This window comes from Thalassophryne amazonica, chromosome 19 (genome assembly GCF_902500255.1).
Source record: "Thalassophryne amazonica chromosome 19, fThaAma1.1, whole genome shotgun sequence".
In the NCBI taxonomy this organism is placed as follows: Eukaryota; Metazoa; Chordata; class Actinopteri; order Batrachoidiformes; family Batrachoididae; genus Thalassophryne; species Thalassophryne amazonica.
Window position 1 is genome coordinate 56646103 of NC_047121.1, and position 27164 is coordinate 56673266.

General features: G+C 40.8%; 2 long non-coding RNA genes across 2 annotated transcripts; one reads left to right on the top strand and one right to left on the bottom strand.

Annotated features, from left to right (window-relative positions):
- Window positions 1–1786: 1786 nt before the first annotated feature.
- LOC117500731 lies at window positions 1787–25991 on the top strand. The gene is made up of 3 exons (XR_004557838.1): window positions 1787–1869; window positions 17260–17264; window positions 25982–25991. It is a non-coding gene; the product is annotated as an uncharacterized LOC117500731 (long non-coding RNA).
- LOC117500730 lies at window positions 1790–27164 on the bottom strand. Its single transcript, XR_004557837.1, has 4 exons — window positions 27154–27164; window positions 26683–26690; window positions 24678–24686; window positions 1790–1862 (listed from the first exon to the last, which is right to left on the bottom strand). It is a non-coding gene; the product is annotated as an uncharacterized LOC117500730 (long non-coding RNA).

Here is a 27164-nt window from a genome sequence, read left to right on the forward strand (position 1 = left end):
TGAAATATGAATACCAGGAAATGTTTTTTCTGTGGAATAATGGTGTTTTTCTCATTTTAGGAACCCTAAAGTTTGTACTGCAAGACATTAAAGTCCAGGAAAAAATGTTGCAGTTGACCTTAATTCAGAGAACAAAAATTGAGCCCACATCCTCAGGGCTGATTTGAATGAATGAATGAATGAATTTGAATGAATGGATGAATTCTTTAATGTCGTTGCACAAAATACAACGAAATTGGATAGTAATCCTCTTGATGCTCTAAAATAAATTAAAAAGAGTACTAAAATAATATAAGAATAATATAAGACAAAGAAAAACCTGCACACACAACTCCCCTCACTGCCCTCCCCCCATCCCAAGAAACCCCATATACATACACATACATACTTGCATCTCTTTCCATATAAAATTCAGTCTGAGTGAACTAACTCCCCAGCAAATGGCAAAGAGACTTGAGTTTGCTAGGTGGTTTTCTGGAAAACTGCAGATGGATAATTTGTTTCTTAGGAAACTTCAGACAAGAAGGTAACATTGATCATGTGCTGTAAAAGATAAAGGGTTAAAACATCAAAAAGTAAAAACTGAACTAAAAACTGTGCATTGGAAAGAAAAAATACATGTTTTGGCCACATGGTCTTGCAGAAAATGTCTGATAATATTGATTGATTTTTTTTTTTTTTTTTTTTTCCTGTGCTGTCAAAATACTTTTGGGTACATTTTTTTGAGACACCCTATATATCGTGTACATTTAGAGCGTGTAGACAATCTATCAGCCCTCTGATGCCTTTCATTTCAATTAAGTTTATTGTTTTGATTTTTAGTTTTCATCTTTCTTTGTGTGTGTCATTGGTTTTAGCCAATAGAAATTAGGGTGAATTTGGTCTAATGACAAATCACAAAATATCAATAATGCATTTATAGTATCAAACTGTTGTTGTGTTTTGGAACATTTATATTTTAATGTGGCAGCATTTATTTATTTTATCCCAAAGGTCAGCACAAGTACACATTTATCATCAACATGAGCGATATACGTATCGAATTTCAAAAACTTTAGAAACTTTGCCGCCCCCTGAGGGTGGTCAAGGTCAAGGTCAAGGTCAGGTTTATTTATAAAGCACATTTACAAACAGTCAACACTGCCCCAAAGTGCTGTACAATAAAAGGAATTAAAATGATATCAAGTTAAATACAAAAACAAAATAAATCAACAAAACAGACAAAAATGTGGCAGTATTCAGCTCATCTTGTGTTAAAAGCCAGTGCAAAAAGATGTGTCTTTAAAAGAGTCTTAAAAGAGTCAATTGAAGGAGCCAGAGAGTTCCAGAGCTTGGGCCCTGCAACAGCAAAGGCTCTGTCTCCCCTGGTCCTTAGCTTAGACCTGGGACAGACCAGTAAACTCTGGTCCACGGAGCGCAGAGCTCTTCCTGGAGTGTGCAATGACAGCATATCAGATAAATAGAATGGGGCTTGACCGTGAATTGATTTAAAAACAAGCAACAAAATCTTAAAATCAATTCTAAAAGCAACAGGTAACCAGTGCAGTGAAGATAAAACAGGATAAATGTGTTGATGCCGTTTGGCTCCAACGGGTGAAGACGGATCACTGCGAGTTAAAGTCCAGAGGTTGGGCCTGACCCAAATGACAACCTGAGCCTGTTTATAAATGAGGCCCACTCTGAAGTGCAGTACTTTGACTGTGCGCTTGAGGCTGGCTCCAAAACAGAGCACTTTCCCATAGAACGTCATGTTAAAATGTCCAACTTTAGAGCAGAAGTAAACAGACTGGTACAAAAAACGGTTTTGATCTCTTTCAACAGGTTGCTCCTCCATGACAACTGTACGGTGGGTGAATTTTTTTCTACTGCGTTGGTTTAAATTGTTTTGAGTCATGAAGTTCTGTATAATTTGAGGGGCGTGGTCACTTTGAGTGACACCTTGCAGCTGCTGAGTGGAGCATCTCCATGTCGTCTTTAGCTCCGCGTCCGCTCAATGCGCCTGGTCATGGAGGCTGTGTCTACTTGTCTGCAGTATGTTATCACACCTAGAATAATATGGCTTGTTGTGGTGAAACGTCCTAACGGGTCAGATGTCTCTGTTGCTGTATTTGCACTGAGTGAAACTCTCATTGGATTTAATGTTGTATGCTAATGGTGTTAGTTTAGCAGATGTTGGCAACGTCATCCATTAGCTCCACTTAATGTATGTTTACTGAGAAAATACGCAGCTCATAACTTTTAATGTCTACAGCAAAGTAAACTATTGGGAGAACCGCTGCGCAGTCCCCAAAAATATGATTTAATAAACACGCGACCTCAAGTTAGGTGGGTTGGACTCTACGAGAGGGGCGTGTTCAGGCGTCTTTAGTCACATGTGGAGCCATGCATGCCCTACCGCTTTATGCATTAATGGGTTTAGCTGCTATGAACATGGCGGCATATAGAACTTAGCCCAGACGCTGGCTTCATTTTGGCTCTTCCGGGTCTCTATAGAAAACCAGTGGGTGACATCACGCAGGCTCCACCCACTGATGGTTTCCCTTTCGTACTCCTTCCTTTGCAGCTTCTCTTTATTTTAAATGGTTTGTGCCTCTTTGCCAGACTGCTGCTTCATCTGCCACCAGCCAAGCAGCGAGCGCCTGTGTGGCACGGCGCCAGAGCCCACAGCTGGCAGAGAGACCCAGAAAGACGGAGAACGAGGAGCAAACAGGGCAAAGACAAACTGTCACATCCATTAAATTTCAGCAGAAACTGCAACATCACCTCTGTCCGTGCACACAACAGTGCGGACATGGCAGAAGACATTAATGGTGCCCCACCAAAAAAAGAACAAGTGCAGGTCGGCATAGTCGCTCTAACAGAGATTTCTTTGTTTATCATCAACGTATTGAAGGTTGTTTTCTCGGCCGTTCTTTGGCCCGCGGCCACGCTTCGTTCCAGCAGAGTGCTGCGAGTCGACTGCTCGATGGTATTGACCCGCGTTTGTTTACAGGAGGAAATAAATAATCGGCGGATGGATTTTGTGTCAAGCTGAAAGACTGCAGAATGATATAGTAGTGCCCAAAATTTAACTCATCATCATCACCACAACAAAATGGCGGGTTCTGGAATCGCTGATGGGATCAGAAGCCTGTTCAGGTCAAACCTGCTGACTGGGAGGAGTCCCATAATGCACTGCTCCTCAGTCAGCATCCCGCTGACAGACGGCCTGCGGGTCAGAGTCACAAACCTTTGGCACGCCATCGAAGTCTAAAGACGTTTTGATTGCGTGATCTTTTTTTTCCCAATAACATGATTAAACGTAGACTTCATGGAGATTTTTGAAGAGACTGATGAGTAAATAAAACCTGAAATCTGATGCAGCATCATTCAGGACTTAATGAGGCTGAAAACCAACATTTTATTTATTTTTTTGTTGTTGTTGCATGTTTACTTAAACCACAGTGAAGCAATTTTCGTACAGTCTGTAGAAAAGTTTAATCCTGGTCTGGAGAAGATGCAGTTAACGTCTGACATGGATCCAGATCAAAGTTTTTAAAGGCCACACTGTAACCTTTGAACCCACAATACAGACTGTGTTCCCAACCTGGAGCTGATGTTTTACAAGATACTATAATTAAAATAGAAAGAATACAGAACTTCCCTGGGTCCTGGAAGGCAACCACACAAGCAGACAACAGTCCCTCCCCACCTCCAGATGAAACATAGGCATCCTTTGACTTCTCTTTCAGCCAGTTTTATGAACATGTGAACATTCATTTGCATCAATCATGAAGAAATACAAATGGTATGGTACTGTACGGTAACTCTGGAAGCAGCTATCAAAAAGTGAGTGACCATGCTAGAAGGAGACTAGTGAGGAAAGCTACCAAGACACCTGGACAGCTCTGAAACAATTACAGGCTTCTGTGGTTGTAGTCGGAGAAGTTGCAACACCAGTTACACAGCTTCATGATGAAGTGGTATAGAGGAGGATTTCTCACCTGCAGCTTGCCAGAATCCACATGGGAGACTTGAGCCTAGATTTGGTTTGGATTCTTGTTTGAAAGTTCTTCTCTGCTCTACCACAAAGCTGCCAATGGTGATGCAACAGACAAAAGTTGCACTACGTTTCTCCACTCACAGCTACAGAGGTCAATAACTCCTTCAGAGCTGTCTTGGTGGCTTCCCTCACTACTCTCCTTCTTGCATAGTCACTCAGTTGCTGGGTGGGGGTTGTATATTTCTGTATTTATTTAATTATTTCTATGTATCATGTCAATGTGTCAGCTTGAAGATGGTTTAGTTTAGTTTGCACTGTGGACCTCAAACACCCAGCAGAAGAACATCAGTGGAGACGTGATGCTGCTCCTGTGTGGAATACTAAACATTTGGCACAGAGACAACCGAAGTCCTCGCAGTCTGATTAAACGTTTGGGGGCACAGCGGCAGGAAAAGGAACAAATGTCTGTTTTTCTATCTGAATGTGTGTCAGTGGGCCGGCCCACGTTTCCCTCTGTGTTACCCATTCACATTCAGAGAGCATCCTCGCCACTCGCATGCTCACCAGCTAATGGACACGCTGAAAAGAACAATCTGCAGAGGCCTACATGGGCAGCACATCTTCACACCATCGTCACTGTGCTGCTGTGCTGCTTCTAAACTACTTTAGCCTGTTTCCAAAAACAAAGTTAGCACAGCACTCATTCGAACTGCTTTGTGTTGGGAACGCTTCATGTGTGAATGAGTGAATGTGAGGTGTCACTGTAAAGCACTGAGAGCATCCATGGGCGCAATTTGGTGGGGGATAGGGGGGACATGTCCCCCCCACCTTTTCAACCAGGGGGGACAGAATATGGTATGTCCCCCCACCTTCTGACATATATGTGTGTACTTGAAACATGCTATGCCAGTCTTATGTGCAAAATCATGTCAGAATAGTATCTTTGTTTCTGCAAATTTGTATTTTTAGCAGCATTGACTTGTTTACAACACCTGTTTCTTGTTTGTCACATTCAGAATTTTCTGGGACTGCATTTGCCCAGATTTGAAACCAAAAATAGTTGCCTCTAGGGACTAGTGTTTACACATAAGTATCAATGGACCATATGCTAATTTACTAAATTCTGAAAGTTAGAAAAGAAAATCAGAAAAGCTATCTGGGACCTCAGAAAGCCCATCTGCAATTACTGCTTGATCTCCAAAATCAGTCTATGCAAGCGAAATTATGTTCAGTATGAGTGTTGTCATTAGTGCCACTTTGAAAATTAAATTCATGATAAGTAATTTATCCTAAACTTATGATCTGTTGTTTTTTCAAACTTATGCAAAAACAAATCTTGAGGAAAAAAATACAGTATGCGATAGTTAATAATTATTAAGAGCCTGTTCTTTCATATTTACGAATACATTTTAACCACATTGCAGTTGTTTTTTTTTTTAATGAAAACTCAACCTATCATTCTTTTTGAGTTCTACACGTGGTGATACCTTATTTACACCAGGAGGTTAATAAAATCAATGCTGGCTATTCTCAGAATAAAGTACTTATATCCACAGTTTCAAATTGCAAGTCAAATGGTGTCCACTTTATGGTCTTCTCAAAACATTAAAATTACTGTCCTGGATGCTCAGAATGCATCTGAGCTCATCTAGAAACCGTTGGCTTCTGGGGGCCTAAAGCGGCCCCCAGACCCCCGGAACTATGACCTTCGGCCCTGCGGGCCTCACACTTTGTCCCCCTCAATTTCTAGTTCTAAATTGCGACCCTTGAGTGTATCATATGCAAACGTGCCATAGAAATGCTATTAACCGGCAGTGTCATCGAGGACATTCATCCCTTCACCAAACACTTGTCTTCAGGGACGTACAGAGGCGGACACCGCTCTTCGTTAGCACAAATTATTGGACTGTCTGCCTGATCAATAAGTGCTTTCAGAAATCCATAATGGAATTTAAAACTTTCTCGCACTTGAGGGAGCATCCATCAGCACAGATGTAATTAAGTGTGCAGACCCATCCCCCTCTCCCCTGCGATTTAATCAAATTCAAAGCTTTAATGAAGAAGTTTATTTAGTTCTGATCTCTCGGAACATCACAAAGACAAAAACAGCTTCTCCGCTTTAACTAGATGTTTGCATACAAAAGGGATATGAGACGATTTTGGTCATTTTTTTCTTTTTACATTGAAATTATGACACCATTCACTCACTCTCTAAGTGGAAAAAAATGTTAACTTGTATGAAGGCACAAATATGTAAACACACGTTTGCCACTTGAAATTTAAAGGTCAGTCAAGGTCAGACTGTAATCAGGCATTTTAAAAAGTTTCTTTACATTTAGTGAGGCAAACGTGTGTTTACCGCCGTATGTGTCCTCTCCGTGCTACCACACACCCCAATCACATTTTCACCTGTTCAAAGGCAACAAGAAGTGACTTACTAGATGTGATGTTTGCAATTATATCTTACAGCGGGTTAGCGGTGATAGAGCTTTGTTCTTCCCTGTTACATTCTACACCTAGTTAGTTACTCGCAGTGGTTCTGCAATTTTAGCTGTTACATTTGACAGCCAGTTAGTTAGCAGTAACGCTTCTGTGTTTTTAGCTGTTATATTCTATAGCCAGTTAACTAGCAGTAACGGTTCTGTGTTTTTAGCTGTTATATTCTATAGCCAGTTAGCGAGCAGTAACGGTTCTGTGTTTTTAGCTATTATATTATATAGCCAGTTAGCTAGCAGTAACGGTTCTGTGTTTTTAGCTGTTATATTCTATAGCCAGTTAGCTAGCAGTCAAGGTTCTGTATTTTTAGCTATTATATTCTATAGCCAGTTAGCTAGCGGTATTGGTTCTGTGTTTTTAGTGGTTATAATTGTCAGGTGGTTCGTTAGCTGTAATGGTTCTGTATTTTTAGCTGTTATATTCTATAGCCGGTTAGCTAGCGGTAATGGTTCTGTGTTTTTCGCTATTATACGAGGGAAGCGCCGTGCAGCGGTGCGAAGGCACAAACTGGAAATGGCACAAAAAATCTGCCCAGTGGGCAAAAAGCTACAAACTGATGGTAGACGAAGCTGCAAACCAGAAATGACATGGTGAGATGCTGAAGAGCTTCGCTCATTCATGTCTGCGACATATACGTATATATTATTCTATAGCCGGTTAGCTAGTGGTAATGATTCTGTGTTTTTACTGGTTATATTTTTCAGCCAGTTAGTTAGTGGTAACGGTTCTGCATTTTTAGCTGTTTCTCCAGCTGATTAGCAATGACTGTTTGTCTGAGCATGGCAGAGTTGTGCTTCTTTGTTGCAGAACTTTGCTCATGCTCTGTTTCCTGTGTTGCGGTTTCAGTGCCAGCAGCTGGAAGGGAAGTCAGAGGGTGGTTGTAGGTTCACCAGTTGTTTGCGTATGTGCGAGTGTTCACAGCCTTTTCTTTCACCTCCCTGCTGGGCTCTGTCTATGTCCCGGTTGCAGGTGCTGCACTGAGATCACATCCTGTGTGTGGCCAGGGGTTTTGACCATTTCCCATCCAAAGGAAAGAGGAAACAGGATGAGCATCCCGAGTACGGGTCAGAAACAGGAGGAAGAGGTGGACAGAGAGGTTAAAGACGGGATGATAACCCGAGAAACAGGCTGTGGAAGGACACATGATCAGAACATCACTTCAATCAACTTAATTTCTGCTTCTCCAGTTTTTTGTGTTTTTTGTTTTTTTTTAGTTCCTATTTTTTCCAAGGAGAGGTCTTGTTCTTCCAGGATTTGACAGTCAGTATCCAGGATTTGAGAATGCCACTGACATGCACCGTGTAAGATGCAGTGTCTGAATAGATGAATGAATGAATCCATCCAGGTTCTTAACACGATAACTCAAAACCATTAATCACTATCACTTTGCAATGTATCAAATTAAAAAGGGCATATAATGAGGTCAGCTCAGATCTGGGAGTTTACAGTCTTGCCACATGTTTCTGCACCCACCGCACTATGGCACCACCTTGGGTCCTTGATGGCAACCACCCAGGCAGAAAACCAGCCCATCCCACCCTCTCTAAAGTAACCATCTGTCTGCTGCAGCCAGATAAAACATAGGAGACCTTCTCCAGTCACTGGTGTCCTCAACACTGAGGCACTGGTGTGCCGCATCATGGACCGAGAAACACTTCACGTCATAGCTGATGTTCTGTCACAGTCCAAGTGATCCTTCTGACCTGAGTCTCCCTATGTAACTGCTTGTTTTTCACTAAGTCATTCCAGTGGAAATACAAATGGTATGGTACTATACGGTAACTCTGGAGGCAGCTATCAAAAAGTGAGTGACCATGCTAGAAGGAGACTAGTGAGGAAAGCTACCAAGATACCTGGACAGCTCTGAAACAATTACAGGCTTCTGTGGTTGTAGTCGGAGAAGTTGCAACACCAGTTACACAGCTTCATGATGAAGTGGTATAGAGGAGGATTTCTCACCTGCAGCTTGCCAGAATCCACATGGGAGACTTGAGCCTAGATTTGGTTTGGATTCTTGTTTGAAAGTTCTTCTCTGCTCTACCACAAAGCTGTCAATGGTGATGCAACAGACAAAAGTTGCACTACGTTTCTCCACTCACAGCTACAGAGGTCAATAACTCCTTCAGAGCTGTCTTGGTGGCTTCCCTCACTACTCTCCTTCTTGCGTAGTCACTCAGTTGCTGGGTGGGGGTTGTATATTTCTGTATTTATTTAATTATTTCTATGTATCATGTCAATGTGTCAGCTTGAATATGGTTTAGTTTAGTTTGCACTGTGGACCTCAAACACCCAGCAGAAGAACATCAGTGGAGACGTGATGCTGCTCCTGTGTGGAATACTAAACATTTGGCACAGAGACAACCGAAGTCCTCGCAGTCTGATTAAACGTTTGGGGGCACGGCGGCAGGAAAAGGAACAAATGTCTGTTTTTCTATCTGAATGTGTGTCAGTGGGCCGGCCCACGTTTCCCTCTGTGTTACCCATTCACATTCAGAGAGCATCCTCGCCACTCGCATGCTCACCGGCTAATGGACACGCTGAAAAGAACAATCTGCAGAGGCCTACATGGGCAGCACATCTTCACACCATCGTCACTGTGCTGCTGTGCTGCTTCTAAACTACTTTAGCCTGTTTCCAAAAACAAAGTTAGCACAGCTCTCATTCAAACTGGTTTGTGTTGGGAACGCTTCATGTGTGAATGAGTGAATGTGAGGTGTCACTGTAAAGCACTGAGAGCATCCATGGGCGCAATTTGGTGGGGGATAGGGGGGACATGTCCCCCCAACCTTTTCAACCAGGGGGGACAGAATATGGTTTATATATTTTTAGCAGCATTGACTTGTTTACAACACCTGTTTCTTGTTTGTCACATTCAGAATTTTCTGGGACTGCATTTGCCCAGATTTGAAACCAAAAATAGTTGCCTCTAGGGACTAGTGTTTACACATAAGTATCAATGGACCATATGCTAATTTACTAAATTCTGAAAGTTAGAAAAGAAAATCAGAAAAGCTATCTGGGACCTCAGAAAGCCCATCTGCAATTATTGCTTGATCTCCAAAATCAGCGAAGCTCTTCAGTCATTCCAGTGGAAGCCAAGGATCCTCCAAAGAGACCTGGTACCAAAGACAACCAGTTGTCAGTTTAGGTCACTGGTTACAGTCCAACACTTAACACAGGAAGCACTAGAACCCTAAAGACTTGGAACTTCATTCTCCTGCAAAGATATCAGTATCAGCAAACACCTCTGACCTTCAACCTCACGACTCCGTCAGCTCTTCACAGGCATCCCTGGATCCCAATGACCGAGGGCCCAGAGACATGTATGTCACTGTTGACATACGTAAGTGAATGTCTACAAATTCAACACTTTCACCCGATACACTTCTGTTGGCCAAGTCCAGGAAGTCACTGAGGGGAGGTGATGGTCTTGTGGTTAGGTGTTGGGCTTCAGACCAGAGGATCCTTGGTTCAAACCCCAGCTTGACTGGAAAATCACTAAGGGCCCTTGGGCAAGGTCCTTAATCCCTGAGTTGCTCCCGGTGTGTAGTGAGCGCTTTGCGTGGCAGCACCCTGACAACAGTGTGTGTGAGTGTGTCTGTGTGAATGTAAGGCATAATTGTAAAGCACTTTGAGCATCTGATGCAGATGGAAGTGCAATATAAATACAGTCCATTTACCATTTAATCTTGGACCATCACAAACCCAGACACTCTGATTCCTCACTCAGATTCTCAAGTGCTTCAAACAGAGTGTCCACTGATTCCACAAAGATCACAGCATCATCGATCCAGGGTTTTCACGTATCCCATAATCCCTTGCGAGCCAGAGAGTCGCTGCAGTCAAAACAACATAGAGAATCCACATGATGAAAATTGTAAATGAATATTATACTACAAAAATATCATTTTTTTTATACTTTTCATCACGTTAATAAGAGACTGCTGCATGATACCCTGAAAACTTACTAAAACAATTATAACAAATAATCTGTGTCTGCTATGTTTAATCTGCGTGGAATTTAATAAACAGACACCGAATTTCAGACATATTATATATATTAGTCTGGAACAAAGAGGACAAACAGTGTTGTAAAGAACAATAATAAAGATGTTAAAGAGCAAACTTCACTTTCCCCCAGAATGACATGATCAGGAAGTGATTGTAGCTCACAGCAGCTCCCATTGAAAATAACAGAGAGACAGACTGTGATTCTCGCATGTTTACATAAAATAAACACAATAACAACGTCTATAAACCCAGAGAATATATTCATGAGAGTTTTAGGCACCATATAAAAATAGTTTTATGTTGCGATGTTAATGGTATTGTCCGTGTGCAGCAGTTAAAGTGAAGCCTGATCAGAGCTTCTCAATATTACTGAGATCTCACAGAGCGCTGACCTCTCCGAGGTTTTGCGGAATTTGAAACTTGAAAAAGGTGGATGAAGTCAAGATCAGTAACCATTTCCTCAGTAACACAGTCACATAAGTTGCTGGTTTCCACAACCCGACCGAGAGTCCAGGCAGACACTAAACTGGGTCAGACTCGTGCTGGAACACTGTCGAACCCTCAGTCACTGGACAACATCTGGTCCAATTTGAATAAGATAGTCTTCGGGTTATTTTGTTGACACTCAGATGGACGGACATGTTGCCGTTGTATCCTGAAGCCGTGTGTCACTGAGCAGCGTTCAGCTCAAGCTGCTGCTTGTTGAGTACATTCACACTTACCGTAGTGTGACACACACATTTAGAACAAGCCCTGACCGCGAGCACTTTCTCATAACTCAGCTGACTCAGGGGACAACGGAGCTTTTCTGCAAAAACATTTTCTGATGTTGTTCTTTCAGTAAGGTGTGTGTGTGTTGGCAGTTGTAGCAGGTGGAGGTTGTTGTCTAATGTCTCGCTGATCGTCTGAGTGCTCCCCAACGTTCTGTAAGAAGCGCCTGTTTAATTGTTAGGATCTGCTGTGCTTCTTTTTTGGATTCTGTGTTCTGTATGGCTGAAAATAGAAGAATTGGTGAGGGAGCGAAGAGATGTTTAATGAACTTAGATGCTGTTGGTCTTCAGACTCACCTCCATGTGTTGGAAATCTTCTGCTACATTTTGGTTCATCTCCCAGGCCCAAGCTTCATCCTATCCCTCAGCTGACCTCTGACCTTTTCATATCCTGTCAGACATTTCTGTGTCTGTGTGCCTGCTGCACAGATCTTCATCTGTTTGGCTCCTGGCCTACGTTTTCTGTGTTAAGATTCAGGAATGAACTGTTGGCGCTGGTAGAACTTCCTGACCCACTGGCGTGTGAGTGTCGATGGTGCTTCCTGTCAGAAGATGCGTGACTTCCTGTCCTCGCACAGCTGGGCTGCAAGTACTTTGGGAAAACCGTTTGACTCCATGGCAACAGCACTGCAGCATAGACAGTGTTGCCACAGTTACTTTGAAAAAGTAATCCAATTACTGATTACTGATTACTCCTTGAAAAAGTAACTTAGTTACTTTACTGATTACTCAATTGTAAAAGTAACTAAGTTAGATTACTAGTTACTTTTTTAGTTACTTTTCCCAGCTGCCGACAACAACCCTCTGCCACCTCAACATGACAATGATACCTGTTTTGCCAAAATTCACTTTATAGTCACCCTTTCTTGACTTCAATGAAAATAAATACTTGTTTTATAAAAAGTAAAATAAAGACCTCTTTCTTGACCTCATATTTAACTGTTGACAGCACTGTAACAGTAAAACTTGCAATTTCGAACCTACATTTTTTATAAATGTAACTATTAAATTCTAACATTTTTCTAACATTTAAATTCTCTCTAAACATTTTACTTGTCGAAATTATTATTATTTTAAGCAATATTAGTAGTTGTAGTAAAAAACGGCTTCAAAACTGGACCTTTAATCTAGGGGTGTTGTGGGGGGGCACATCCCTCCCCCACGCCCCCATTCCATCTGGATTCGCCCCTGCTTTGGCGTTTGAGCACAAAGAATGGATAACATTTATTTATGCAGAAAACATGACCAGATTTACAGGTAAGAAAGTTTTATTGCGTTTTCACATCATGTGGTCCTCAGAAAGAGAGTTTAGGTGCATTTGAGTGGAAAATAGTGTTAGTTGTTGACGCGTCGCGGAGGATCAGCTGTTTTTAACGAGCAGATACGGAGCAGCTCAGCTCAGAATTCTAAATAAAGGAGGAAAAAAAGTATAAAAATGTCTTTGTAAAGCTCAGTGCAGGTGTGCTGATCACCGCGCTTTAAGAGGTGAGGACGAGTCGAGCAGCTGCAAAAAAACGCGGATGAAAAGCTCACAGCTCGCTTAAAGTGGGACGTTCAGTCGAACCCCGACCTCCTGCACACAGACCAAGTTTAATGCTGCTATGGACCCACAATGAAAAATAATAGTAACGCACAGTGACATGGAGAAGTAACTTTAATCTGATTACTGATTTGGAAAGATTAACGTGTTAGATTACTCGTTACTAAAAAAAAGCGGTCAGATTAGAGTAACGTGTTACCGGCATCACTGAGCATAGATAACGTACACATGCCGTCTGTCATCAAGTACAGTATGAGTGAGAGAGCATTCAAACCACCGCACATCGCCGCTTTGAGCCTCTGACAGCCACGATACAAAAAACCCCACCATCCCTCTATTCAAAGAACACACCAACTTTACTTAAAATCAAATTAAGGTGAACATTTTTATGAATATTTTTAAGTTATTCCAACACAGCCATTGCTGAGTAAACTCCTGAGACTAACGTAGCTTTAGTAAAGTATTTAGTCAAGTAGTTTGTACACTGGATTTACTAGGTGTGTCTTCTACAAGATTAGTTACGCTGAACAAACTTAATTAAAAGCTGTATTAAGTGTTATTAAGCAGTCAAATTATTAAAGTTGTTCCAAACTTCTTTATTTTAGTTCCCTTCGACTAAATGTCCATGCAAATTGTTACATTACTTTTTTAGTAATTTATTTCACTTACGTCAGAATAAGGGCCCGTCCACACAGAGACAAGTTCAGGCGTATTCGCAGAAGTTTTATATCATATTGTTTTGTCCACATGGAACACCAGCGTTTTTAAAGCCTGAATTCGCTACTTTCTAAAATGGATCCTAGAGTGGATGAATCTCAGAATAGCACCTTGGCAGTTTTCCTGTTAACAGCCAGTACGCAACTTTTTGTGAAATGTTGATGGAATCTTCTTCTGTGTTTATATACAGCATGCAAGCTCCACGTCGTCTTTTCTGTTTATTTGTGAGAGCGTTACAGTGCCACATACAGGCCTGGCATATGTACTATAGCTTTTTCAGTCATGTTGGGCTTGAGACCAGAGGATCTTAGGTTCAAATCCCAGCCTGACTGGAAAATCACTAAGGACCCATGGGCAAGGTCCTTAATCCCTGAGTTGCTCCCGGTGTGTAGTGAGCGCCTTGCATGGCAGCACCCTAACATCGGTATGTGTGAATGGCTGAATGTGAACCAAAATTGTAAAGCGCTTTGAGCGTCTGATGCAGATGGAAAAGCTCTATATAAATGCAGTCCATGTACCACTTATCAAAGCTTTAGTAAAATTGGTAAGTTTGAAGCTCTGAGTTCCCAGTTTTCATGAATGCAACATAAACTTCAAACTGTGTGTAAAATCTTTATCTGCATTATCAATCAATCAATCAATTCAACAAATTCAATTCAACAAACAGCTGCCCCAAGGCGCTTTATATTGTAAGGCAAGGCCATACAATAATTACGTAAAAACCCCAACGGTCAAAACGACCCCCTGTGAGCAAGCACTTGGCGACAGTGGGAAGGAAAAACTCCCTTTTAACAGGAAGAAACCTCCAGCAGAACCAGGCTCAGGGAGGGGCAGTCTTCTGCTGGGACTGGTTGGGGCTGAGGGGAGAGAATCGGGAAAAAGACATGCTGTGGAAGAGAGCAACTAATGATTAAATGCAGAGTGGTGCATACAGAGCAAAAAGAGAAAGAAACACTCAGTGCATCATGGGAACCCCCCAGCAGTCTAAGTCTATAGCAGCATAACTAAGGGATGGTTCAGGGTCACCTGATCCAGCCCTAACTATAAGCTTTAGCAAAAAGGAAAGTTTTAAGCCTAATCTTAAAAGTAGAGAGGGTGTCTGTCTCCCTGATCTGAATTGGGAGCTGGTTCCACAGGAGAGGAGCCTGAAAGCTGAAGGCTCTGCCTCCCATTCTACTCTTACAAACCCTAGGAACTACAAGTAAGCCTGCAGTCTGAGAGCGAAGCGCTCTATTGGGGTGATATGGTACTATGAAGTCCCTAAGATAAGATGGGACCTGATTATTCAAAACCTTATAAGTAAGAAGAAGAATTTTAAATTCTATTCTAGAATTAACAGGAAGCCAATGAAGAGAGGCCAATATGGGTGAGATATGCTCTCTCCTTCTAGTCCCCATCAGTACTCTAGCTGCAGCATTTTGAATTAACTGAAGGCTTTTCAGGGAACTTTTAGGACAACCTGATAATAATGAATTACAATAGTCCAGCCTAGAGGAAATAAATGCATGAATTAGTTTTTCAGCATCACTCTGAGACAAGACCTTTCTAATTTTAGAGATATTGCGTAAATGCAAAAAAGCAGTCCTACATATTTGTTTAATATGCGCTTTGAATGACATATCCTGATCAAAAATGACTCCAAGATTTCTCACGGTATTACTAGAGGTCAGGGTAATGCCATCCAGAGTAAGGATCTGGTTAGACACCATGTTTCTAAGATTTGTGGGGCCAAGTACAATAACTTCAGTTTTATCTGAGTTTAAAAGCAGGAAATTAGAGGTCATCCATGTCTTTATGTCTGTAAGACAATCCTGCAGTTTAGCTAATTGGTGTGTGTCCTCTGGCTTCATGGATAGATAAAGCTGGGTGTCATCTGCATAACAATGAAAATTTAAGCAATGCCGTCTAATAATACTGCCTAAGGGAAGCATGTATAAAGTGAATAAAATTGGTCCTAGCACAGAACCTTGTGGAACTCCATAATTAACCTTAGTCTGTGAAGAAGATTCCCCATTTACATGAACAAATTGTAATCTATTAGATAAATATGATTCAAACCACCGCAGCGCAGTGCCTTTAATACCTATGGCATGCTCTAATCTCTGTAATAAAATTTTATGGTCAACAGTATCAAAAGCAGCACTGAGGTCTAACAGAACAAGCACAGAGATGAGTCCATTGTCTGAGGCCATAAGAAGATCATTTGTAACCTTCACTAATGCTGTTTCTGTACTATGATGAATTCTAAAACCTGACTGAAACTCTTCAAATAGACCATTCCTCTGCAGATGATCAGTTAGCTGTTTTACAACTACCCTTTCAAGAATTTTTGAGAGAAAAGGAAGGTTGGAGATTGGCCTATAATTAGCTAAGATAGCTGGGTCAAGTGATGGCTTTTTAAGTAATGGTTTAATTACTGCCACCTTAAAAGCCTGTGGTACATAGCCAACTAATAAAGATAGATTGATCATATTTAAGATCGAAGCATTAAATAATGGTAGGGCTTCCTTGAACAGCCTGGTAGGAATGGGGTCTAATAGACATTTTGATGGTTTGGATGAAGTAACTAATGAAAATAACTCAGACAGAACAATCAGAGAGAAAGAGTCTAACCAAATACCGGCATCACTGAAAGCAGCCAAAGATAACGATATGTCTTTGGGATGGTTATGAGTAATTTTTTCTCTAATAGTTAAAATTTTATTAGCAAAGAAAGTCATGAAGTAATTACTAGTTAAAGTTAAAGGAATACTCGGCTCAATAGAGCTCTGACTCTTTGTCAGCCTGGCTACAGTGCTGAAAAGAAACCTGGGGTTGTTCTTATTTTCTTCAATTAGTGATGAGTAGTAAGATGTCCTAGCTTTACGGAGGGCTTTTTTATAGAGCAACAGACTCTTTTTCCAGGCTAAGTGAAGATCTTCTAAATTAGTGAGACGCCATTTCCTCTCCAACTTACGGGTTATCTGCTTTAAGCTGCGAGTTTGTGAGTTATATCACGGAGTCAGGCACTTCTGATTTAAAGCTCTTTTTCAGAGGAGCTACAGCATCCAAAGTTGTCTTCAATGAGGATGTAAACCTATTGACGAGATACTCTATCTCACTTACAGAGTTTAGGTAGCTACTCTGCACTGTGTTGGTATATGGCATTAGAGAACATAAAGAAGGAATCATATCCTTAAACCTAGTTACAGCGCTTTCTGAAAGACTTCTAGTGTAATGAAACTTATTCCCCACTGCTGGGTAGTCCATCAGAGTAAATGTAAATGTTATTAAGAAATGATCAGACAGAAGGGAGTTTTCAGGGAATACTGTTAAGTCTTCAATTTCCATACCATAAGTCAGAACAAGATCTAAGATATGATTAAAGTGGTGGGTGGACTCATTTACATTTTGAGCAAAGCCAATTGAGTCTAATAATAGATTAAATGCAGTGTTGAGGCTGTCATTCTCAGCATCTGTGTGGATGTTAAAATCGCCCACTATAATTATCTTATCTGAGCTAAGCACTAAGTCAGACAAAAGGTCTGAAAATTCACAGAGAACCTCACAGTAACGACCAGGTGGATGATAGATAATAACAAATAAAACTGGTTTTTGGGACTTCCAATTTGGATGGACAAGACTAAGAGTCAAGCTTTCAAATGAATTAAAAGCTCTGTCTGGGTTTTTGATTAATTAATAAGCTGGAATGGAAGATTGCTGCTAATCCTCCGCCTCGGCCCGTGCTACGAGCGTTCTGGCAGTTAGTGTGACTCGGGGGTGTTGACTCATTTAAACTAACATATTCATCCTGCTGTAACCAGGTTTCTGTAAGGCAGAATAAATCAATATGTTGATCAATTATTATATCATTTACTAACAGGGACTTAGAAGAGAGAGACCTAATGTTTAATAGACCACATTTAACTGTTTTAGTCTGTGGTGCAGTTGAAGGTGCTATATTATTTTTTCTTTTTGAATTTTTTATGCTTAAATAGATTTTTGCTGGTTATTGGTGGTCTGGGAGCAGGCACCGTCTCTACGGGGATGGGGTAATGAGGGGATGGCAGGGGGAGAGAAGCTGCAGAGAGGTGTGTAAGACTACAACTCTGCTTCCTGGCCCCAACCCTGGATAGTCACGGTTTGGAGGATTTAAGAAAATTGGCCAGATTTCTAGAAATGAGAGCTGCTCCATCCAAAGTGGGATGGATGCCGTCTCTCCTAACAAGACCAGGTTTTCCCCAGAAGCTTTGCCAATTATCTATGAAGCCCACCTCATTTTTTAGACACCACTCAGACAGCCAGCAATTCAAGGAGAACATGCGGCTAAACATGTCACTCCCGGTCCGATTGGGGAGGGGCCCAGAGAAAACTACAGAGTCCGACATTGTTTTTGATATATTCTATGATTATGTTTCCCCCGAAATAAAAACTCTACCAGCCATAAAAATTATTTGTAATTTTGTGATTTTATACATATATATGTGCGTGTGTTTGTTTCATTATACACATATTTTATCTCGTAATAATTCCAACATTAAATTTTGTCCATTTTAAAAGTTTTCAGGTTTTTGCTTTTTTTTTTTTTTTTTTAGATATTTTTTTTTTTATATATAAGCTTTATAAAGATGAAGCTTTCGTCTGCTGCTCATCACATCACATCCTTACACATCTTAAATCTCCCCTGTGTCAATATCTCTGGAAATGAGCTCATATTTTAAAAACATAAATTAACTCACAATCCCAAACATCAGGTCATGAGTTTTTCTCTCTAAGTTATTAGTGTGTGAATGGATTTTATGAAGCACCCTGATTTGGTTTTCTGAGCATTTTTCCTGCTTTTCCAACTCGTGTAGATTTGAGTTTGAGTCTAAAATGGAAAAAAGGTTTCAGGACTGGAAATGCGCAACAAGCACCATAGCGCAGTGACGATGCTGCTTGATGACAAATTATCTTAAGCACCCCACCCCCCAAACCCCCTGTAGTTGGAAATGGCCCAGAGGTGCTGCATGTGAGGAGCCGGAGTCACTCTGGAATCCTTTAAATGTTCTCAGCCAAAATTCCTGGCGTGAGTCATCAGGCCCTGGGGCAAGACAGTTTAAAGCAAAACGGCTGCATCTTCGTAAAGTCATGACATGAATAAACGCATTAATTCTTTGATAAACTTGGGTTTGGATTGTGTTATTGCTTCCTGTCAATCAGCTGAAATCAGTCTAAATACATCACTGACCTCTGACCTCTGCATCTATGGGAACATCACTCCCACAGAGAATTTTATAGGAATCGAAAAACTGATATCTGGGTTTCCCATCGCTGACCATGTTGTTTCTCAAGATGACTCAAGAGATAATCACATAGTTTCACTGTGAAAGAATTTGGTTCAGTTGTTCAGAGATTTCAGATAACAGAGAAACTCAAACACAACACAAATAGATTAAAAAAAATACATTATTCTAATGTTAAACAATTTTTTTTTTATGCTGCAGAAATTCCTTCATGGCTTCATTCAGACATGACGTGGATGAAGTCATGGCAGGGGTTTATTTTTTGGGGGGGGTGGGGGGCACCTGGGTGCCCATGTCTGCCCATATCTGCCTGCAGGGCAGTGACCATTAAAACCAGTATGAGAGGAGAGCAGGCAGAGTCTTTTTACACCTGAGTGCAAAACATGAGTTTCGTTTCAGTTTGGACCACCATTGGTGGAGTAACTGAGGGTCGTCCAAGGACAAAGTTCTGAAGGACACAGGTTGAAGTCAAGGTGTTGTCCCAGTGTTTATGTATGAAGGATGATTAGAATGAACCTGGAGTTACTATTAAATATTAATCGGAAGTCGTAGCTCAGCTGGATGATCACATGATCGTGGATCACATGACCTTTGTCCTTGGGTGACCTTAAAAGGTCAAACTCAAGCACCAAACTGTTTAACTCAAACAGTTTGGATTCTGAATGGATTAATGATGCTGGAAGGGTTATGTGTTCATTGAGATTAAACCAGAACCAGATATTACGGTAACCCTGAATTACAAAGAGTTGATTTGGACCAGTTGATGCAAAATGAGTGAGCAGCAGCAGGCCTTACTCTGAGTGCTGTTTCTAGTTTGTATATTAAACCCGTGTGTACTTACAGTATCCAGTTCGATGTAAGTTTACTGTGAAAACCGAATTCCGACGCAGGGGAACAACAAGGATTGAGGCGGCATGTCTCAGCATGGACTACAGCTCTCCACCAGACAGCACCTTTGACTTTGACGAGAAAATGTGGGGAAGTTATGGATGTTTGTGATGTCATAAAGTGTTGTTAAGGCGCAGAAAGGAATCAACAGAAAACTGAGAATACTAAAGGGATAAAAGAAAAAAACTGAGATCCAGCTCACCACCAGGATAAAGTCTCTCACCACAAAACCTTCACAAAATCACTGTGTTTGACCCATTTTGTACAAAATCAAATCTTGCAGAAAATCTGGTCCTGCAAAAATTTTATGTAAGTGTGAACTGAACTCTGATGTAACGCCATCAACATTCCTCCCCGTGTTCTTATTCTCCCTCCTTATCCTCTATCTTCTCGTTTATGAGGTCCTAATTGGACAAGGGCTATGCCTTCAGGAGGCAGCCGGGGTGGGGCCACTCCTCAATGCCTCCTGGGGGTGGGTCAAAAGGTCAGACAGCTAGACCGACAGGATGAACACATCACATGACTTTAAACACTTTAGTAAAAAGTGTTCATTTATCCGAGGCGTTGATCCCGTCAGGATGGCGCTGAGAAGGTTTTTAAACAAGCGAAAGGAAGCCTGACAGATCAGTATCAATAAGAGAACAAAAGATCTTATTGATCACAAATGAACCTGTTTCAGCTTGAAGCTTCCAAACTCAACGACGTGTCACCTCCTCTGGATGGTTCCTGTCTTTAGTCTCAGACGTCTCTGTTTGGGCTACAGAGTCCCATTAGTTGAGTGACTCAACATCAAAGCAGCTATGATTACCCAAAATCCTCCACTTCTGACACCAGCAGATCCACACGCACGGTCATAAATTCCTGAAAGAATTATCAGGCCCATTCAGAATCTCTCTGCCAATCTCCCACACGTCATCTCATCGTATCTCTGCAGAAAACATGTCGGGGCACTTCCTCTGCAGAGATGACTCGCTCCACATCCTGCTCACGGTTTGTGGTCCAGTGCAGTACCTTCACTTCCTGTCTGACCTGGGGGGGGGAAGCACTCAAAGGGAGACCAAACAGCAGTGAAGCCACCAGGACACTTCAAAAGAGGAAAGAACAAGATGTGCAGTGTCACTCTTATGAAGAGTTCTTTTAATGCCACTATGCGTCTATAGGGGGCGCACAGTCATCTCAGCAACAGATTGTGCCAGAAACAATCAGGATCACCATATTCCACTCAATAGGCTGGAGAATCATTTTGGGATTACTGGGAGGGCCCTTGCGTGGTTGACGTCATACCTGTCCAGTCATTCTCACTGTTTTGCACAATATGTGAAATTTGGGGTTCCACAGGAATCTGTCTTACGCCCCCTGCTTTTCTCCGGTTATATAGCTCCTCTTGGGCATATACTGCAGCGTTTGGGATTGCCTTTCATTGTTATGGTGATAATACTCAATTGTACATGCTTATAACTGCTGGTAATCTCATTCACATAAAATCCTTAGAAGATTGCCTTGCATCAGTGAGAAGTTGGATGTCTAGTAACTTCCAACTTTTCTCTGATGAGACTGAAATGATGGTTCTTGGTCCAGTGAGACATCGGCATCAATTTGACCAGTTAACACTTAGCCTAGGCTCGTGTGTCATACATCACACTGACAAAGTGAGGAACCTTGGGGTAATTTTTGATCCTATGTTGTCCTTTGACCTCCAAATTAGAGATATTATGAGGACTGCTTTCTTCCATCTGCGAAATATAGCAAAGATTTGTCCCATCCTGTCTATGGCTGATGCTGAGACCCTGATTCATGCATTTGTCTCTTCTAGATTGGATTATTGCAATGTTATAAGTGTCTGGTTTACTGCAGTCCAGCATTAGGGCTCTCCAATTGGTTCAAAATGCTGCTGCCAGACTTTTGACACGAAGCAGAAAGCTTGACCACATTACACCCATTTTGGCGTCTCGTCACTGGCTTCTTGTCCCAGTGAGATCAGATTTTAAGATTCTGCTACTAGCCTATAAAATTGTTCATGGACTGGGACATTCCTACCTAGCTGACCTAATTAAACCCTACGTACCGGCCCGGGCTTTACATTCTCAGGGTGCAGGACTACTTTGTGTCGCTAAGGTGAATAAAAAGTCTGCGGGACACAGAGCTTTCTCTTATCGTGCCCCTGTTCTGTGGAATGATCTCCCTGCATCAATAAAACAGGCAGATTCTGTAGAGATTTTCAAGTCCAGACTTAAGACGCACTTATTTTCCCTTTCATATGGCTAGCATACTGGCACATTATGCTACTATGCTTTTTTTTTTTTTTTACTTTTTTACTCTTTTACTGTGCTTTTTAAAAAAAAATTTTATTCATTTTATTTTGTTTTTTGAATTGTTTTGTGTGAAACGCGTTGTGATTTGGCACTATATAAAATGAATAAATTGAAACTGAATTGAACTGAACAATGACAGAAGATCTGATAATGGTGGATGGATAGAACAGGCAATGGAGAGCGGCGTGTTTTTTTTTTTTTTTCCTGTTTGCGCAGGGGTCAAACGCTGCTCCAATTTTGATGAAAAGTGATGCAGATTATTGGTTGAAATAATACGTAGGACTCTAAAAAGGAATAGTTTGCACCATCTCATAGAATCCAGTGGACTTCGACCTTGTTTGACCTTTATCTTGACAACATAGACAACAAACCCGACTGGACTGTAAACATAGATGCTGTGTATAAGAAAGGTCAGAGCCGACTGTACTTCCTTAGGAGGCTCAGATCTTTCAGTGTCTGCAGAAATATGTTGCAGATGTTTTAATGCTCAGTGGTCGCCAGCGTCATTGTCTATGCTATAGTGTGCGTGTGTTGGGACTGCAGGCTGAAGGCAGCTAACGTGAACAGACTCAACGGGCTCATCAGGAGAGCTGGGTCTGTCCTGGGGTTGAGCTATAGAATCTGTGGTGGAGGTGTCAGAGAGGAGGATGTTGAGGAAACTGCTCAGCATCTGGGACAACACCTCCCACCCCTTGCATGCCACACTGATGTCCTGTCAGAGCACCTTTAGTCATAGACTGAGATCACCGAGGTGCACCACAGAATGCCACAGGAGGTCTTTCCTACCTGTGGCAATCACACTGGATAATTTCTCCACCCTCTGCAGGATGAATACATAATGAGCAGGGGTATTCAGAGTTTTTCAGTTATTCAGAGTAATGCGCAATATTGTCAAACATCTGCAATCTGCAAATGTCTTTAAAAAAACAACAACAACATTCTTCACTGTTTACTGTCACTGTTTCGGTACTCTGGCAAAATAATTTCCTTCGGGATAAATAAAGTTTATCTTAGTCTTATTCTTACTTTGGAGCCCAAACACTCAACATGGTCTAAACTGTTCCACTTATTAATCCTATTAGCTCAAACAATTTGTGTCACTTTACCAAAATTGAAGCAACTTTAACTTTTGACCCCTGAAACTGAAACTCTTTTAAGGTTTTGACCAAACTGGACTTTTGGACTTCCTGTTGTTGGACACAGTGTTATCAATATGTGTGCGTCAATTCTGTGTTATTTGAATCAATAATTAATTATAGACACGGGTTAAAGAAGGTTTGAATTGTCTTCACCCCCTTCATTTTTATGTCTGTTTGTTCTGACAAACATCTTTTGTGGGTCAACTTGGCTTCACTTCTCAGTGAAGATGGGCCACAAAAACAACACGTTTTGTGACCAAAGCATGAATAAAATGCTGAGAGACGTGCACGTGCTGGCTGTGAGGAGTGTGTGTTGTTGTGGTGCAACTACATTCATGTGGAAACGGCTCTCGGCTCATAGCTGGGATTCCTCTGGCTGACTGTGTTTACACCGACCCCATATGTTTGTCTCCACCAGGGTTTGTGTTGGTATGCTGTTGGAATTTGATTGTGTGGTTTCACGTGCGCTCACCACCTCTGACCCGTTCTTGTCTGTCACTGACGGTCTGGTTCTGTCAAAGTAGTGGGTGTGGCCTGTTCTACAGTGTGACCAGTCAAACATCAGAACACTCAAGCACATGAATTTACGCACTTTTGACATTTTCCATCCCATACAATATAAGCAATAATGAAATATATCATTTGACCCTATCCCTGCAGGCTCAGAACAAATATGATTTCATTATGACACCACTCATACCAATCAATCACAAACATTTGGCTGATCAATACAATCTTCAGATCATCTCTGTAGCCCTATTGGTTGAGGAGATATAGCAGAAAATATGTTTTTGGCACCGTGCTTTTGTTGACTTTGACCTTTGTCAGATCCTCTCCAAAACTTACTCCAAATCTTATTGTTTTTTTTCGCTACTTTGGAAGGTCCTGTGACTTATACTCCACTGCAACGTACATACCAAAAATTCACAAATTTATTATTAATAGTAGTAATTATAACTGTTTTTATTGGACTTTCCCAAGAATCAAAGCACTAAACAAAAATAAAATAAACTCCAATAATAAAAGAATAAATGCTCATAATAATAAAAAGTACAAACTACCACAATGCACAAAAATTCCAAATTAAAGGGGTCATAACACAGAAAAAAGTGCAGCTTCTATATACCACACCCCACTTCAAAGAGACGTTCTTGACAAGTGCAACTTGTACTCCAGAAAAAAATACATTAATCATCTCCAGATATTTGGCTCCATCCAGCTGTTTTTTAGTTATTAAATTAACAGACAGACCCATGATTACAAAAGTCTGCTTCACCCTGCACACAGGATACCATTTTCTGGAGTACAAGTCGCCCCTATTTTTCTGTAGTATCAGCCCTTTAATTTGGGATTTTTGTGCATTTTTGTGGTGTACTCATTATTATTAGCATTTATTCTTTTATTGTTGAAGATTATTTAATTAAGTGCTTTGTTTCCTGTAAAAGTCCGATATAAATAGTTATTATTATGACTTATACTCGTAAACATGTTTTTTTGGTATATAAATTGCACCTGAGTATAAATTACAGGACCTCACAAACTAGTAAAGAAAAAACACCAACGTCTACTCCACAGAAAATACAATATTTAGTTAAAAGCCTGTTTGTTCATTTTTGTGTAGAAGAGTGAACCCCACCTTACGCCCTATGACTGCTGGGATAGGCTCCAAACCCCCGTGACCCAATCTTGGATAAGAGTGTGTGTGGTTGTGATTGTCCTGGATTAAGACGGGAAGTTTTCTCCAAAACACAGATGATCTTAAAATGTAAAGTTCTGAAAGAGAGAATGTGATCCGAGTTGTAGGAAGGTTTGTTTCTACAGAAATTAGGGAATAATAGTTGTTTTAGCAGCGCCACTAACGCATCACTGGTAAAACTCAATTTGCGACTGTAAAATCCAGCATTAACGTCCGCAAATCATCAGACACAACAACAACAGGGTTATTCCCATTCTAATCCAACTCCGTTTGCATGTTGTTGTTTTTTTAAGTAATTGGGTCGGCAAATTGTTGAGAAAGGGTGTGGTCGGCTCATCAAAGCTTACCATTGCGGCAACGTCTTCATGCCAAACTGGAATTTCTGTGAACAGACCCACAGATTTCTCCGTCTCTTCAGCTGCATTGAGTTCAATCCACGGTAAATCCATCAATCAATCCAGTTAAATCCAGTTAAATCCATTAAATCTACGCATTTTGGCATCATCATGGCTACACTAGTTTCTGTCATCAGGTGACAGCGTAATTATTTACATCTGCATAGCAGCATGTGTGGTCAGGGCGTGAACTAATACATTAAATGTGAAACAGTTGTAATATTTTGCCACCGTTTACGCAATAATTTATGGTCTGAAATCTCACACGATTAACCAATCAGATTTGCAGAAAAAATCTAATTGGATTAGAATGTGCTTTTTTAACCCTTTGGAAGGACACTTCAGCCCCATTTAAAACACCGAATGTGAATTTCTGATGACGAATCAGTCAGTCTGGATTATTTCTGGTAAAAATGGATTCAGTGTCCACGGCAACACATTACAGGATAATCAGCGTTTCTGTCAGATACATTTATGCAATAATTGGACATTTATAGTGAATGATTTTTTTTGTAGTTCCAGTCAGCAGGCTGTTTTCTTTGAGGACGTCTCCAAGAATCAAAATCTGTTTCCCACACAAACCACATGTTAACAGTCAAATCACCGCGCCGAGGCCTGAGTGAGTGTGAGGACGTGACACAGCTGCCAACGCCGTGTTTAAAACTGGCAGCGATGCTGAAACACACTTAAACACTTCAAACGCCTGGATGGAATGAATGGGAGTCAGCTGAGCTCACAGACATGAATGAACCAACACTTCAGAGCGGACAGTTAAGAAATTAACTGCTGCTGCCTGATAATGCAGAATGCATGCACGTTAACGGTTACAAACTCTAAACATTCCTTATTTGGTAAGTCAACCGTCATATTCAACAAATGACTTCTTGCACATTTAAAATTTTTCATTTGCATGCACAGTTTCCTTCCGAAGCATTTTGTAGTGCGCCTCCAAATGCCAGATACACTTTGCTCAATGCGGAAAACAGGCAACATGCAGGAAGACGTGGAATGTGCTGAGAGGGCAAATAATCACGTTTTTTTTTTTTTTTTTTTTTTTTTTAAAGCCCTGCACTGGAAAATTACAAACAGAAATCTACAGCATCCAGATTTTTTTGATATGGGCTAGTTCAAAAATAATGAAGCTAAAGTGTGACATAACCATCAAAACTTAAAAGTGGTCTTTTTTGTGAAATGTTATCATTTTAGGAATGGTTATATATCAGAGTTTCAATATTTCTATTGGTCTCGGGTCAGTCATTGCTAGAAATTATGTGCTAGAGCGTAACGCTTGTGACAACAGTTGGAGGTATCTTCTTTAGTCTGCAGAAGCCTGAAACAAAGACATTCTGTCCATTAGTTCCTGGTATTATTGAACATGTAATATAATTATTCTATTGAAGCAGAGTAGGAGATATAGCTAAGGTTTTGACACAAATATATCAAGGACTTATTCTCAGCGTTACGCGTGCGACAGTTTTACCTTGCTTTAGAAACAAAGTTTTTTCTAGGAAATGACATTTCTACCTTTAGAAAAATGTATTACTGTGTGTTAGTATGAAGGACAAACAAAAAACTAACACAATACAAGGTTATTTCTTTAACATTCAACTTAAAATGATAATGCTTAATATCAACATCACACAAAATTGATGAAAAAAGTGCTATTTTTAGGGTAAATTTTGTGCATATCTCTGGAACCGTGCGGAATTTTTCCATGAAATTTTCAGTACCTGTCAAAGAGACTATAGGCAAGTCACAGATAAATCTGGATGGTGCTAAATAAAATAATGTCTTGTTCATGACAAATGCAATGCAAATCAGCAGTTAGGTTTCATTATTTTTGAACTAGGCCATATGATATTTTATTTATTCATTTTTTCAAGTCCCAAATCTTGACAATTTACTGAATATATACAAAACCTGTCACATTTTTACCAACAGACACACTTTAATT